The following is a 16,523-nucleotide window of genomic DNA, read 5'->3' on the forward strand; positions in this document are numbered from 1 at the left end:
AATTTCATCTCGTTTTGCTGACGTTAGCACTTTTTATAAGAATATTTCTTAAATTCGTAATTTGAGAAATAAAATATTTCTCAAAATACTAATTTAAGAAATATGCTCGTAACTTTTGATTGGAAGATGACAGCAAATTCAAATTTTGCAGTCTTGTACCACATTATACTCCGGAGTCTCGGCCCAAATTGAAATCAATCCGATGACGTCATCGATTTATATGGCAAAATCATCATTTTCGACTTATGCAGCCAAACGTGTAAACTTGGCCAAAAGCTAGAACGGCCATAAATTCTGAACTAGAAATAGCCAGTCGCCAAAATTTTGCTCACAAGCTCGTATTGGTAGGAGGAGGGCTTCTGAAAAATTTCATCTCGTTTTGCTGACGTTAGCACTTTTTATAAGAATATTTCTTAAATTCGTAATTTGAGAAATAAAATATTTCTCAAAATACTAATTTAAGAAATATGCTCGTAACTTTTGATTGGAAGATGACAGCAAATTCGAATTTTGCAGTCTTGTACCACATCATACTCCGGAGTCTCGGTCCAAATTTGAAATCAATCCGATGACGTCATCGATTTATATGGCAAAATCATCATTTTCGACTTATGCAGCCAAACGTGTAAGCTTGGCCAAAAGCTAGAAATGGCCATAAATTCTGAACTAGGAATAGCCAGTCGCCAAAATTTTGCTCACAAGCTCGTATTGGTAGGAGGAGGGCTTCTGAAAAATTTCATCTCGTTTTGCTGACGTTAGCACTTTTTATAAGAATATTTCTTAAATTCGTAATTTGAGAAATAAAATATTTCTCAAAATACTAATTTAAGAAATATGCTCGTAACTTTTGATTGGAAGATGACAGCAAATTCGAATTTTGCAGTTGTACCACATCATACTCCGGAGTCTCGGTCCAAATTTGAAATCAATCCGATGACGTCATCGATTTATATGGCAAAATCATCATTTTCGACTTATGCAGCCAAACGTGTAAGCTTGGCCAAGAGCTAGAACGGCCATAAATTCTGAACTAGGAATAGCCAGTCGCCAAAATTTTGCTCACAAGCTCGTATTGGTAGGAGGAGGGCTTCTGAAAAATTTCATCTCGTTTTGCTGACGTTAGCACTTTTTATAAGAATATTTCTTAAATTCGTAATTTGAGAAATAAAATATTTCTCAAAATACTAATTTAAGAAATATGCTCGTAACTTTTGATTGGAAGATGACAGCAAATTCAAATTTTGCAGTCTTGTACCACATCATACTCTGGAGTCTCGGTCCTAATTTGAAATCAATCCAAAAACGTCATCGATTTATATGGCAAAATCATCATTTTCGACTTATGCAGCCAAACGTGTAAGCTTGGCTAAAAGCTAAAAATGGCCATAAATTCTGAGCTACGAATTGCCAGTCGCCCAAATTTTGCTCACAAACTCGTATTGGTATGGGAAGGGCTGCTGAATAATTTCATCTCGAGTTGCTGACGCTAGCACTCTTTATAAGAATATATCCATTTATATCAGCATATTTCGGTTTTTGGCCTTCCTTTGGGCTCTACGAAGCTAATTAACTACGAGAACTAATTTCCGAACCACTAGTAGGGGGGAATTTGTTCGTTTTTTTGAGGTCGCTCGATTACCAGTCCCCTAAAAAGCTAACTGCGCCGCTAAGGGTCGAAAGGGGTATTCTCTGACGTCCAAAAGTAGCATAAAAAAGCCTGGGACGAGGTTAAAGAAAAACGTTAAAGGGATGTAGCATTCCGATCTGACTATGGGGCCGTCCACATAGTACGTACGCACTAAAATGTCGAAAATCGAGTACTCCCTCCCCCCTGTACGCAAACATACACAAATGGCTATACCCCATCTTGTAAGTACGTACTTTTTCATTCACTCCCCCCCCCCACTTCGGTTGAAGAAAGTTTCGAATTCAAATCGTTTGATTCGGAGCTTTATTTCATACATGAAACTCAATGCTTATCAAGAAACCTTTTCCTTTCCTTGATGCGTATAACAAGCGTAAAAGTCGACAAAAAACAAGCGAAAAAGGGATATGAAAAAAACTTCTCTGCGTACGTACATCATCCTTTGACCCTTCCCCTCCCCCTGTACGCAAGCATACGCTTTTGAGAAGACCCCCCCATTAGTGCGTACGTACTATGTGGACGGCCCCTATTAAAATAGCCACCCAAGTCAGCTGGGTTTTAATACCTTATCGGGGAAAAAAATTTTAGGGGAAAGTGACGAAAATTTTGAGGTGACGAAATTTTTCCCCGACGAATTTTTTCCCCGATATTTTATCACCCGACCAAAACTTTTGCCCAATTTTTTAAACCCCAACCAAAATTAAAATCTAAATGTTTTACACCTTTATTAACCGAAATTAGTGCTTTAAACCTCGGATTACAAGATCTTTATTGGAGCTAGTAAAGGAAACCATTTCATTTGGACAATTTAGTTGGGTCATAGTGACTAAATTGTAAATTTTGTCAAGGAGAAAAGTGACGAATTTGAAAATTTGGTCGGGGGAAAGTAACGAAAATGCCTCTAGGTGACGAAAATTTTTCCCCGACTAAATAAAACTCTGACATTTTTTTCCCCGATAAGGTATTCCCTTGAGAACGGACCGAGTCCGAAACATGTCGGGAAAAATCAAAATATAATAGCCGCATTCTTCTTCGCCGTTCAACATAAATCGCATTTAATATTAAGATAAATTTCTGCGTTTAGTTTAGTTGAGGTTGCGGGTCATGTCTGATTTGCTTTTTCAGACCTTTGCTGAGAAAATGAAAGGCAGAGCGATTATGTAGTAGGGCACTTGAGAGAGCTTGTTAACTTAACCAGCTTCTCCTTGTAACTGTACTGAGCTGACGTACAGGTCAGATCAGCGAGGTGAATTTTTCAGTGATGACATTTACATAACTGTATGAAGGCAAACGACCCCGAGATGCCCGAGACACTTTTAGACCAGTTTAGACCACAAAAGGGAAAACATTATGACTTTCTCTTCATAAAAATATCATTTTTCAAGAATGAAGAGTGAATCATCCCTATTTTTCATTTTCAAAAATTAATAGTAAAAATTTAAAGAGACAATTTTATACGAAATAAACGGAGTAGGATAGAAACTAGGGGGGGGGGTACTCAGGCAAATGGAGGGTACGGTATGTGCCGCCCTTAAGGGTACCTTTTTTTGACTCCAAAAGTCCCGCTAAGGGTTGGAAAAATGAGAAAATCGAATTTCAGTCCCACTAAGGGTCGGAAAAATAGGAAAATTTCAACTTTTTACCCACTGAAAGATCGAAATTTGGTCAAAATTGGTCAAATTTGTCCCGCTGAGGGTCGTAAAATTCCCAAAACTTTCCTTTCTTTTCTCTTTTTTAGTCCCGGTAAAGGTCCAAAGTTCGAAAGTAGGGCGGCACCCCCCATCAGCTCGCAACCCAAGTACCCCCCGGATAGAAACAATAACACACTCATGGGGTTTTGAATTTAGCATGAGTTGTTGCAGTAAACAGACTGTACACATTTAAAAATCATAATGGTTGGTGAGTCCAGTCAAAACACAGATTTGATCTGTAGCGTCACACGCTTCACCATTTCTCAATAGATGAGTCAAGTTGAAACAACTATCGCAAAACACAAACTCTCTGGTAATTTTTCTTAACTTCAGAAAAAGTAAATACCCTATTTTATGTTACACAAATTGGGAGGGGCGTACGGGGTTTGCGATTTCCGAAATACCGATTAATTTTGCCAAAATACCGATTTTTGGCGTATTTTTAATCGTTTTGACTAATTTTCATCAAATTTGATTTTTCATGTACGAATTCCGAAATAAGAGGATAAAAACTTTATAATACCGAAATTTCGAAGCAAAACTTCATGGATTTCCGATACCGAAACAATTTCAGAATTGGGCCATAGAGATTCTTCAACGAAGAAAAGCTTCATATTCCCTTTGGGATAAAAAGAAGCTGGGGGATTTTATTCATTCATACAAACTGTTATCTAAAATATTAAAAGACTTACCGTTTTTTGCAAGACTTTGTCGTTACTGACAAACACAGGACACAAGCCAAAAATAGATCAATATCACTATCACTGGAAGTATATATTTTGACTTTTTCATCGCAAACTGTAGTGTGATAGTTTTAGAATCCAATCTAAAAAATTTTCCTCTTCAACTCCTTCAGTTCAAAGGAAAATTTGAGTACTTTAATCAGGTAAAACATTCGCATCAGTCATCAAAAGGGGCTATCTTGTGCAAATTTTCTTGTTGAGAAATTTATTTGTTCTATAGATACGCAGACTTGTATTTTTTCACTACGTCACATTACGTTTTTCTATTGGTTAGGGTTATACACAGACTGGTATTTTTGCACTACGTCGAATTACGTTTTTCTTACGTAACTCCCGTCAACAAGGTACCGCAAATCTGATTTTTGGCGTGAAGCAGCGTCTTTTAGATACTAACACACGTGCCAAATTTCTCTGTATGATATATAACGGTTCGAAAGTTATTTGAGAATTCCGCAGATTAGTAATTTGCGGAATTTCAACGTAACTCTCGATGACGTCATTGTATTGGTCTGAAATTTTTCATGTGAGCTTTTGTCACAAAGGAGCTACCTTGTGCAAATTTTCTTGTTGTGAAACATATTCATTCCATAGATACACAGACTTGTATTTTTGCACTACGTCACATTACGTTTTTCTTACGTATCTTCTTCCCACGTCGGTTAGGGGATTTAATTTTTTTAGAGAGGACTTTTATATATACCTTACGTGTTCACATCCAGTTTGGGCTTGTTGGTCCAATTTCTCTTTGAATTAGAGCAGTTCTAGGTTTTGGTGCTGAACGGTTATAGGATGATTACGTGATTTTACGTTTTTCTTATGTAACTCCCGTCAACAAAGTACTACAGAGCTGATTTTCGGCATGAAGCAGAGCCATACGGATACTAAGATACGTGCCAAATTTCGTTTTAAGATATACAACGGTTCGAAAGTTATTTGAGAATTCCGTAGATTAGTAATTTGCGGAATCTTTGTAATCAGTACGACACTAAATGCTTTATTGGCCGTAATTACGGTTTACGTAGGTTTCATATTTCAAAATTTGGCATGTAGCAGCGTTGATTCATTATGAAGACATGTGTGAAGTTTTAACAATATACCTCTATTGCTTCAAGAGATATCAACGTATTCCGTAGATTAGTAATTTGCGGAATAAAATTCCGAATATTAAAAGGCGGAATTTTATTCCGCAAATTACTATACATATTTTTTTTTTATAAGCTTAACGCTTATAAGCATACGAAGGCTCAGATTTGCAGATTTCCTAAGCATAGCATAAGCATATACGCTAGCCTGAAGTATTTTTTCAAGTAGTCAATCTCTTTCTATTCAAAAAGGTTTTCAAGTGGTCAAGTAATAAAAGACATTCCATGGCTAGCCTCATTCCACTGCTCAAAAATTTAAACGCTTTTTGAATCGAATATTAACAAAATTTTAAAGATTTTATTAAAAAATTTGGTTGGGTGAATCAAAAGCATAATAATTCTTAAGCATATAATAAGCATATTTCATGTCTGGATGCTTTGAAAGTTTAAGCATACTCGAGCCTGACCAAGGGGCATACACTTGCTTATAAAAAAAAAAACATGTAAGCCCTTTGAGAAGACGTTAAAAACACTTTAAATTGTCCACAAAGAATTGAACTACCTTAAGCTTAAACCCCCCTAATCCCTCCGAAAAAATTATTTTAAGAACTACAAATGTTTCAAAAACAATTTTTATGTATAGTTTATAAGTGCTTTCACCCCTACTCTTAACCATAGTAACTCCCCCAACTGGAGGGGCCTGGAATTCCCGAAATATTTTTTCCAAAGTTATTTTTTTCCGAGTTATTTTGCAAACGACGTCATCATTTCAGTTTTTATGAAATCACCACAAAATGAAAACTCGAGTTTTTTTCGTGTCTTTAACTTTTCGAGTTATTTGGTATTTCTTAACTCGGTTTTTTTTTATGCCTTTAACTTTTCAAGTTACTTGATAAAAATTATAACTCGGTTTTTTTTGTGTATCTTTATCTTTTCGAGTTATTTGATATTTTAACCCGGTTTGTTTCCATGCCTTTAACTCCTCCTCGGGTTATAAAGACTTGATTATACACTCTCTAAGTCGACGTTCTGTTATTCGATAAGCTCCCGTTTTCGGTCAAATTGAAAGTCACTGTCAAATATCCTTAAGAAACTCTATTAAACGACGCTCTACTATTCGACATTCTTTCGATAAGCTCCCGTTTTCGATAAAAATTTAAAGTGCCATGAAGGTTTTGGCCAAGCTGCTGCCGAATTTGGACCGAGACTCCGGAGTATGATGTAGTACAAGACTGCAAAATTTGAATTTGCTGTCATCTTCCAATCAAAAGTTACGAGCATATTTCTTAAATTAGTATTTTGAGAAATATTTTATTTCTCAAATTACGAATATAAGAAATATTCTTATAAAAAGTGCTAACGTCAGCAAAACGAGATGAAATTTTTTAGAAGCCCTCCTCCTACCAATACGAGCTTGTGAGCAAAATTTTGGCGACTGGCTATTCCTAGTTCAGAATTTATGGCCGTTCTAGCTTTTGGCCAAGCTTACACGTTTGGCTGCATAAGTCGAAAATGATGATTTTGCCATATAAATCGATGACGTCATCGGATTGATTTCAAATTTGGACCGAGACTCCGGAGTATGATGTAGTACAAGACTGCAAAATTTGAATTTGCTGTCATCTTCCAATCAAAAGTTACGAGCATATTTCTTAAATTAGTATTTTGAGAAATATTTTATTTCTCAAATTACGAATTTAAGAAATATTCTTATAAAAAGTGCTAACGTCAGCAAAACGAAATGAAATTTTTCAGAAGCCCTCCTCCTACCAATACGAGCTTGTGAGCAAAATTTTGGCGACTGGCTATTCCTAGTTCAGAATTTATGGCCGTTCTAGCTTTTGGCCAAGCTTACACGTTTGGCTGCATAAGTCGAAAATGATGATTTTGCATATAAATCGATGACGTCATCGGATTGATTCCAAATTTGGACCGAGACTCCGGAGTATGATGTAGTACAAGACTGCAAAATTTGAATTTGCTGTCATCTTCCAATCAAAAGTTACGAGCATATTTCTTAAATTAGTATTTTGAGAAATATTTTATTTCTCGAATTACGAATTTAAGAAATATTCTTATAAAAAGTGCTAACGTCAGCAAAACGAGATGAAATTATTCAGAGGCCCTCCTCCTACCAATACGAGCTTGTGAGCAAAATTTTGGCGACTGGCTATTTCTAGTTCAGAATTTATGGCCGTTCTAGCTTTTGGCCAAGCTTACACGTTTGGCTGCATAAGTCGAAAATGATGATTTTGCCATATAAATCGATGACGTCATTGGATTGATTTCAAATTTGGACCGAGACTCCGGAGTATGATGTAGTACAAGACTGCAAATTTTAAATTTGCTGTCATCTTCCAATCAAAAGTTACGAGCATATTTCTTAAATTAGTATTTTGAGAAATATTTTATTTCTCAAATTACGAATTTAAGAAATATTCTTATAAAAAGTGCTAACGTCAGCAAAACGAGATGAAATTTTTCAGAAGCCCTCCTCCTACCAATACGAGCTTGTGAGCAAAATTTTGGCGACTGGCTATTCCTAGTTCAGAATTTATGGCCGTTCTAGCTTTTGGCCAAGCTTACACGTTTGGCTGCATAAGTCGAAAATGATGATTTTGCCATATAAATCGATGACGTCATCGGATTGATTTCAAATTTAAACCGAGACTCCGGAGTATGATGTAGTACAAGACTGCAAAATTTGAATTTGCTGTCATCTTCCAATCAAAAGTTACGAGCATATTTCTTAAAATAGTATTTTGAGAAATATTTTATTTCTCAAATTACGAATTTAAGAAATATTCTTATAAAAAGTGCTAACGTCAGCAAAACGAAATGAAATTTTTCAGAAGCCCTCCTCCTACCAATACGAGCTTGTGAGCAAAATTTTGGCGACTGGCTATTCCTAGTTCAGAATTTATGGCCGTTCTAGCTTTTGGCCAAGCTTACACGTTTGGCTGCATAAGTCGAAAATGATGATTTTGCCATATAAATCGATGACGTCATTGGATTGATTTCAAATTTGGACCGAGACTCCGGATTTGATGTGGTACAAGACTGCAAAATTTGAATTTGCTGTCATCTTCCAATCAAAAGTTACGAGCATATTTCTTAAATTAGTATTTTGAGAAATATTTTATTTCTCAAATTACGAATTTAAGAAATATTCTTATAAAAAGTGCTAACGTCAGCAAAACGAGATGAAATTTTTCAGAAGCCCTCCTCCTACTAATACAAGTTTGTGAGCAAAATTTTGGCGACTGGCTATTCCTAGTTCAGAATTTATGGCCGTTCTAGCTTTTGGCCAAGCTTACACGTTTGGCTGCATAAGTCGAAAATGATGATTTTGCCATATAAATCGATGACGTCATCGGATTGATTTCAAATTTGGACCGAGACTCCGGAGTATGATGTGGTACAAGACTGCAAAATTCGAATTTGCTGTCATCATCCAATCAAAAGTTACGAGCATATTTCTTAAATTAGTATTTTGAGAAATATTTTATTTCTCAAATTACGAATTTAAGAAATATTCTTATAAAAAGTGCTAACGTCAGCAAAACGAGATGAAATTATTCAGAAGCCCTCCTCCTACCAATACGAGCTTGTGAGCAAATTTGGCGACTGGCTATTCTAGTTCAGAATTTATGGCCGTTCTAGCTTTTGGCCAGCTTACACCGTTTGGCTGCATAAGTCGAAAATGATGATTTTGCCATATAAATCGATGACGTCATCGGATTGATTTCAAATTTGGACCGAGACTCCGGAGTATGATGTGGTACAAGACTGCAAAATTTGAATTTGCTGTTATCTTCCAATCAAAAGTTACAAGCATATTTCTTAAATTAGTATTTTGAGAAATATTTTATTTCTCAAATTACGAATTTAAGAAATATTCTTATAAAAAGTGCTAACGTCAGCAAAACGAGATGAAATTTTTCAGAAGCCCTCCTCCTACAAATACGAGCTTGTGAGCAAAATTTTGGCGACTGGCTATTCCTAGTTCAGAATTTATGGCCGTTCTAGCTTTTGGCCAAGCTTACACGTTTGGCTGCATAAGTCGAAAATGATGATTTTGCCATATAAATCGATGACGTCATCGGATTGATTTCAATTTGGACCGAGACTCCGGAGTATGATGTGGTACAAGACTGCAAAATTCGAATTTGCTGTCATCTTCAAATCAAAAGTTACGAGCATATTTTTTAAATTAGTATTTGAGAAATATTTTATTTCTCAAATTACGAATTTAAGAAATATTCTTATAAAAAGTGCTAACGTCAGCAAAACGAGATGAAATTTTCAGAAGCCCTCCTCCTACCAATACGAGCTTGTGAGCAAAATTTTGGCGACTGGCTATTCCTAGTTCAGAATTTATGGCCGTTCTAGCTTTTGGCCAAGCTTACACGTTTGGCTGCATAAGTCGAAAATGATGATTTTGCCATATAAATCGATGACGTCATCGGATTGATTTCAAATTTGGACCGAGACTCCGGAGTATGATGTGGTACAAGACTGCAAAATTTGAATTTGCTGTCATCTTCCAATCAAAAGTTACGAGCATATTTCTTAAATTAGATTATTTGAGAAATATTTAATTTCTCAAATTACGAATTTAAGAAATATTCTTATAAAGTGCTAACGTCAGCAAAACGAGATGAAATTTTTCAGAAGCCTCCCTCCTACCAATACGAGCTTGTGAGCAAATTTTGGCGCGACTGGCTATTCCTAGTTCAGAATTTATGGCCGTTCTAGCTTTTGGCCAAGCTTACACGTTTGGCTGCATAAGTTCGAAAATGATGATTTTGCCATATAAATCGATGACGTCATCGGATTGATTTCAAATTTGGACCGAGACTCCGGAGTATGATGTGGTACAAGACTGCAAAATTTGAATTTGCTGTCATCTTCCAATCAAAAGTTACGAGCATATTTCTTAAATTAGTATTTTGAGAAATATTTTATTTCTCAAATAACGAATTTAAGAAATATTCTTATAAAAAGTGCTAACGTCAGCAAAACGAGATGAAATTTTTCAGAAGCCCTCCTCCTACCAATACGAGCTTAATCAAAAGTTACGAGCATATTTCTTAAATTAGTATTTTGAGAAATATTTTATTTCTCAAATTACGAATTTAAGAAATATTCTTATAAAAAGTGCTAACGTCAGTAAAACGAGATGAAATTTTGCAGGAGCTTTCCTCCTACCAATACGAGCTTGTGAGATAAATTTTGGCGACTGGCTATTCCTAGTTCAGAATTTATGGCCGTTCTAGCTTTTGGCCAAGTTTACACGTTTGGCTGCATAAGTCGAAAATGATGATTTTGCCATATAAATCGATGACGTCATCGGATTGGTTTCAAATTTTGACCGAGATTCCGGAGTATGATGTAGTACAATACTGCAAAATTTGAATTTGCTGTCATTTTCCAATCAAAAGTTACGAGCATATTTCTTAAATTAGTATTTTGAGAAATATTTTATTTCTCAAATTACGAATTTAAGAAATATCTTATAAAAAGTGCTAACGTCAGCAAAACGAGATGAAATTTTGCAGGAGCCCTCCTCCTACCAATACGAGCTTGTGAGCAAATTTTGGCGACTGGCTATTCCTAGTTCAGAATTTATGGCCGTTCTAGCTTTTGGCCAAGTTTACACGTTTGGCTGCATAAGTCGAATATGATGATTTTGCCATATAAATCGATGACGTCATCGGATTGATTTCAAATTTGGACCGAGACTCCGGAGTATGATGTGGTACAAGACTGCAAAATTTGAATTTGCTGTCATCTTCCAATCAAAAATTACGAGCATATTTCTTAAATTAGTATTTTGAGAAATATTTTATTTCTCAAATTACGAATTTAAGAAATATTCTTATAAAAAGTGCTAACGTCAGCAAAACGAGATGAAATTTTTCAGAAGCCCTCCTCCTACTAATACAAGTTTGTGAGCAAAATTTTGGCGACTGGCTATTCCTAGTTCAGAATTTATGGCCGTTCTAGCTTTTGGCCAAGCTTACACGTTTGGCTGCATAAGTCGAAAATGATGATTTTGCCATATAAATCGATGACGTCATTGGATTGATTTCAAATTTGGACCGAGACTCCGGAGTATGATGTGGTACAAGACTGCAAAATTTGAATTTGCTGTCATCTTCCAATCAAAAGTTACGAGCATATTTCTTAAATTAGTATTTTGAGAAATATTTTATTTCTCAAATTACGAATTTAAGAAATATTCTTATAAAAAGTGCTAACGTCGGCAAAACGAGATGAAATTGTTCAGAAGCCCTCCTCCTATCAATACCAGCTTGTGAGCAAAGTTTTGGCGACTGGCTATTCCTAGTTCAGAATTTATGGCCATTTCTAGCTTTTGGCCAAGTTTACACGTTTGGCTGCATAAGTCGAATATGATGATTTTGCCATATAAATCGATGACGTCATCGGATTGATTTCAAATTTGGACCGAGACTCCGGAGTATGATGTGGTACAAGACTGCAAAATTTGAATTTGCTGTCATCTTCCAATCAAAAGTTACGAGCATATTTCTTAAATTAGTATTTTGAGAAATATTTTATTTCTCAAATTACGAATTTAAGAAATATTCTTATAAAAAGTGCTAACGTCAGCAAAACGAGATGAAATTTTTCAGAAGCCCTCCTCCTACTAATACAAGTTTGTGAGCAAAATTTTGGCGACTGGCTATTCCTAGTTCAGAATTTATGGCCGTTCTAGCTTTTGGCCAAGCTTACACGTTTGGCTGCATAAGTCGAAAATGATGATTTTGCCATATAATCGATGACGTCATCGGATTGATTTCAAATTTGGACCGAGACTCCGGAGTATGATGTGGTACAAGACTGCAAAATTTGAATTTGCTGTCATCTTCCAATCAAAAATTACGAGCATATTTCTTAAATTAGTATTTTGAGAAATATTTTATTTCTCAAATTACGAATTTAAGAAATATTCTTATAAAAAGTGCTAACGTCAGTAAAACGAGATGAAATTATGCAGGAGCTCTCCTCCTACCAATACGAGCTTGTGAGCAAAATTTTGGCGACTTGCTATTCCTAGTTCAGAATTTATGGCCGTTCTAGCTTTTGGCCAAGCTTACACGTTTGTCTGCATAAGTCGAAAATGATGATTTTTCCATATAAATCGATGACGTCATCGGATTGATTTCAAATTTGGACCGAGACTCGGGAGTATGATGTGGTACAAGACTGCAAACTTTGAATTTTCTGTCATCTTCCAATCAAAAGTTACGAGCATATTTCTTAAATTAGTATTTTGAGAAATATTTTATTTCTCAAATTACGAATTTAAGAAATATTCTTATAAAAAGTGCTAACGTCAGCAAAACGAGATGAAATTTTTCAGAAGGCCTCCTCCTACTAATGTAAGTTTGTGAGCAAAATTTTGGCGACTGGCTATTCCTAGTTCAGAATTTATGGCCGTTCTAGCTTTTGGCCAAGCTTACACGTTTGGCTGCATAAGTCGAAAATGATGATTTTTCCATATAAATCGATGACGTCATCGGATTGATTTCAAATTTGGACCGAGACTCTGGAGTATGATGTGGTACAAGACTGCACAATTTGAATTTTCTGTCATCTTCCAATCAAAAGTTACGAGCATATTTCTTAAATTAGTATTTTGAGAAATATTTTATTTCTCAAATTACGAATTTAAGAAATATTCTTATAAAAAGTGCTAACGTCAGTAAAACGAGATGAAATTTTGCAGGAGCTCTCCTCCTACCAATACGAGCTTGTGAGCAAAATTTTGGCGACTGGCTATTCCTAGTTCAGAATTTATGGCCATTTCTAGCTTTTGGCCAAGTTTACACGTTTGGCTGCATAAGTCGAAAATTATGATTTTGCCATATAAATCGATGACGTCATTGGATTGATTTCAAATTTGGACCGAGACTCCGGAGTATGATGTAGTACAAGACTGCAAAATTTGAATTTGCTGTCATCTTCCAATCAAAAATTACGAGCATATTTCTTAAATTAGTATTTTGAGAAATATTTTATTTCTCAAATTACGAATTTAAGAATATTCTTATAAAAAGTGCTAACGTCAGCAAAACGAGATGAAATTTTTCAGAAGCCCTCCTCCTACCAATACAAGTTTGTGAGCAAAATTTCGTGCAGATACCATTTGGGTTCATTATATTTCTCATTTTCGTAATTTAAGTAATGTTCTAGCAGAATTTGCTGACGTCAGCATATGAAGTCAATTTTTTGTGTTCTAAACTGTCAATACCTGTGCCTTACATCAGTGGAGTATTATGTCATTTGGATCATCCATTGATAAGTTATAAGGGTATTTCTCATTTTCGTATTTTAAGAAATAAAATATTTCTTAAATTACAAATTAGAAATATTTTATTTCTAGAAATATTTTATTTCTTAAAATACAGTAAGCCGGCGCGATTATATTTTCAAAAAGTGGATGGGTTTGTATATAAACTGTTGATAATTCCATGAACATATAAACGACTGGACATCCATCTCCTTTGTAGTTTTGAAGATAACACTGCTAGCTTCGTTGCCGCCTCGTTAAATGATCAAATGAAACAATAAACTTTGATGATATACCTCTTGGGAATACCTTGCTAACAACGTCAAAACTTCGACAAAAGTCTTTGTTGTTCTACTTGTTGTTCTCCTTTTATCTATATCATAACAAAGATAACAGAGGCAAAATCATCGTCAGTTTGTCAAAACTCCGACTAATATTTCCAAATTTTGACTTAAAAGTGTCTAACAATTTTAGAGAGTGTCACATTCTAATTTCGATATTCTTATGACACAGGCTCTCAACTTTGGCAAGCTATTTTTTTAAAGTCATAAAAAAAATTATTGGAGTGACAAAAGGGATTCAAAAGTATACACGCAGTTGAAATTCTGCATTTCAGAGTTGAAAATGTTGATAAAATATATTGCAAACTCGTGAAAAAAATTGAAAATATTTTTTTTGTGCATTAGAAGTAATGTTCAAGCGCGATCAATCATTTTACCTAAACAGTTCAAAGAAATAAAATTATGACGGAATATTGTCGGATTTTTTATACCAATTTTGAAATACAGGCGGCAACGACGCTCGCTTCAAAGAGACAATNATGACGAATATTGTCGGATTTTTTCATACCAATTTTGAAATACAGGCGGCAACGAAGCTCGCTTCAAAGAGACAATAAAAGATAGACGTCCAGTTGTTTATATGTTCATGATGATATTCATAATGATTTTGATTTATAATAAAATTTTAGAAAGGGGAAGAGTCTAAAGGTAGAGGAGGTTGATCTATAACTGAGGTAGTAACCCCCTTCCGTACTCAGGCTATAAGCCAATTTTCTTATTTAGGGAGTCAATTTCTTTTGCAATAGATAATAACAAGCATTTATCATCGTTTTAGGTTCACCTGAAAACTTGCGGTTTTGTGACCGTTCCTTGTGAATTAGATTGTGGAGAATTCGTGCTCCGTAAAAACGTAAGAACGATTTGTTATCATTTGTAAGATATCAGAGAGACCCGGAAAACACGAGTTAAAGGACCTTAAAAAAACGTTATGGCGTCATTACGTTTTCTTAACTCGGGTTCTTCAGACCTTGATATGTGAATACAAACCATGAAAACACTCGGGATAACTTTTTGTGAAGCCCTGAAAACCAGAGTTCGCCAAACCCTAGTCATTTGTGACGTCATAACTTGAGAGAAATGACGTCATTTTAGAACATAACTTGATTTATGATAATAACTCGATTTGTTTGTGGTTACCTTAATCGTTCGAGTTAGTTAACTCGGTTGTTATGAAAGAATGAGTTATGAAAATTTGTTTTCCGGAATCTTTTAACCCAGTCTTTTTGGTGTATGTTTTTTTGAGTTTGTTAACTCGGATTTTCAAGAGGCCCGAAAGAACTGATGTTGAAAAACTTGAAATATCTTACTAAGAGGGAGTTTTACTACGAATCTTTAAAGGTGACCTCTTATGCAAATGTTCAAAAACGACAGTGGAAATCTCATCTTATGATTCTCAACTTCAGTTGAGCTACAATCTGACAATGTCTGTGTGTGTCTGTCTGTCTGTCACAAAAACTTTAGGGCAGCCTTGAGACTCAAAAATGCTTGGATTTAGCTGAAATTTGGCACACTTGTTCCTTGGGTGAATATCTGGGGTACTTTTTTCATTTTTTGAAAATTTTGATTTTTGGGGCCTGGGGATGAGTTTTTCGCCAAAACGAGGCTAAAACTTTGAGGCAGCCTGGAGACTTCAAAAATTGTTCATTTTGACTGAAATTTTGCACACTTGTTCCTTGGCTGAATATCTGGGGTTCTACAATTGGGCCTATGAAGGCACTGAAGTTGAGCCCAGTGCGCGTGTTCGACTATTCTACAATTGTAGACATATTATTTTAGCTTATGGGTTCTTCTTTAGATAACAAATCACGTGGATACCGTATGTCCAATGGTCTCCTCTTGTGAATACAAAGACTTAGGATGCTACTTTAAGGTACATTTTTCTTATGTTGAAGCTGCTTTTTTCAATTTCCAAAGGAATGAAATAAAAATTTCCGAATAAATCGAGAGACGAACTAAGCTGGCTAACTAAAAAAGACTCTGCAAGGAGTCTTTCGTGGATAAAGTGCTACAGTATCTTTATTTTGTCTTATTTTCAAAGTAGCTGTACGGCAGCACTGTCCGGATTTTTGTCATCTAAGTAAGTACAGTAAAGTATAATAGGTAATAAGCCAGATATATTATTTGAAAAGCTAACGCAGTTTCTAAATTGTTGGGTTTCAGGGCACCAAATTACAACTGGACAATCATATGGCACAATCGGCCAACATGCATTTGTCTCTTGAAATGAAAAGTGAGATTTTCAAAATAAAAAAAGAATTCGATCAAAAGTTGACAGCGAAAGATCTCGAAGCTCAAGAAATGAAAAATAAATTTGCTGAACAGTTGAAAATGAGGGATAACCGAAATCGGAAAAGTCCGGTTGGATCTTGATGGAGACTTGAAAGCAAAAGACAAAATGATTCGAGCATTAGCGGAGCGGTTAAAAATTGCAGAAGAGAAATTGAAAGGGGTCGACGCAATGGAAATTAAAGTTCAGATGAACCAAACCACCATCAAGTCGTTGGAGAAAAAAATGCTGACGAAGTTGAAGGCAACCGATAAATCTATTTTTGATTTGAAAGAAGAATTTATGCTGACTAAGCAGGAAGTTGAAAAAGTCAAAGAACGGAATCAAAAAGACGATCTTATTAAAGCATCGGGTAGAGCTGTAAAAGAGGAATTAAATTTGGCTATCTGCGCACCATCACTATGTAACTATACA

The 16,523-nt window shown here is 35.4% G+C and overlaps 1 long non-coding RNA gene across 1 annotated transcript; it reads left to right on the top strand.

Annotated features, from left to right (window-relative positions):
* Positions 1–14,601: 14,601 nt before the first annotated feature.
* LOC136809929 (uncharacterized) lies at positions 14,602–16,154 on the top strand. The gene is made up of 3 exons (XR_010847033.1): positions 14,602–14,672; positions 15,618–15,692; positions 15,983–16,154. It is a non-coding gene; the product is annotated as an uncharacterized lncRNA (long non-coding RNA).
* The last annotated feature ends 369 nt before the right edge of the window (positions 16,155–16,523 follow it).

This window comes from Clytia hemisphaerica, unplaced genomic scaffold, assembly GCF_902728285.1.
Source record: "Clytia hemisphaerica strain Z4C2 unplaced genomic scaffold, Clytia hemisphaerica genome assembly, whole genome shotgun sequence".
Classification (NCBI taxonomy): domain Eukaryota; kingdom Metazoa; phylum Cnidaria; class Hydrozoa; order Leptothecata; family Clytiidae; genus Clytia; species Clytia hemisphaerica.